The sequence below is a fragment of the Adiantum capillus-veneris genome, chromosome 26, assembly GCF_014529385.1.
Source record: "Adiantum capillus-veneris isolate H3 chromosome 26, ASM1452938v2, whole genome shotgun sequence".
Taxonomy (NCBI): Eukaryota; Viridiplantae; Streptophyta; class Polypodiopsida; order Polypodiales; family Pteridaceae; genus Adiantum; species Adiantum capillus-veneris.
This window is the reverse complement of record NC_140956.1, coordinates 15,151,604-15,152,493: the sequence shown is the minus strand read 5'-3', so window position 1 is coordinate 15,152,493 and position 890 is coordinate 15,151,604. Positions and strand designations below refer to the sequence as shown.

Genomic DNA, 890 nt, shown 5'->3' with positions numbered 1-890 from the left:
ATACAACTGTTGGTGTCACCTAGATGCACCACTTGGCCATTCTTGGAGAAACAAACCATGCATTTGTGAAATAAACATAGCGCTTCACCTCCCATTTCTTCTGCATGTAAGAAGCAGAAATACATATCCTTTCGTGGCTCCATCATTTTCATGAGAGATAGCGGTGTGTCACTGTGTAGATTTGTATGTGCATGTGCTCTTTATGCGAATATTTTCCAAGACTTCCTTGGTAGTGCTTTACTGGACAACCCAAGGCTTGTAAGAATGGGTGACTGCTGCATTCAACAGCAGAAATGAGGTTCTATGCCTCACAAGTATCTAATGTCTCATGGGTCCTTTCGCAAGCGAAGAGAGAGAGATAGGTCCTCTCATAGAGAGAGAGAGAGAGAGAGAGAGAGAGAGAGAGAGAGAGAGAGAGAGAGAGAGAGAGAGAGAGAGAGAGAGAGAGAGAGAGAGAGAGAGAGAGAGACTACGCTCCTGTGGCATGATGCCTTCCCATAAGAACTTTATTATCAAGAAGAAGCTCGTGAAGAAGGAGAGGCAAAACCGTCCCATCTTGCACTAGATCCACCTGCGCAACGACAACATCATCAGGTACAAGGCCAAGCGATGGCACTGGAGAAGGACCAAGCTTGGTTTGTAGAAATGCTGCGAGCTAAGTGACAATTTTGAAAAATGTAGTAATTGCTTTGTATAAGTGGGGGATGTTGGAATTAGGGTTGCAGAGAAACGCACACAGCTTGGAGAAGACGAAGGAAGCTCAAGGCACACAATAGAGAGTGTGTTACTTAGTGTGCAATGGAAAGATGGATAGCCCTAGAGTGATGGGTGTATATACAATGCACGGGGGAAAAAACCTCCTAAAGAGGGAAAAAATGCCCCGGCGGTCC

General features: G+C 45.4%; 1 pseudogene; it reads left to right on the top strand.

Annotated features, from left to right (window-relative positions):
• Positions 1-487: 487 nt before the first annotated feature.
• On the top strand, positions 488-643 carry LOC147423040 (large ribosomal subunit protein eL39z/eL39x pseudogene; annotated as a pseudogene).
• Positions 644-890: the final 247 nt, after the last annotated feature.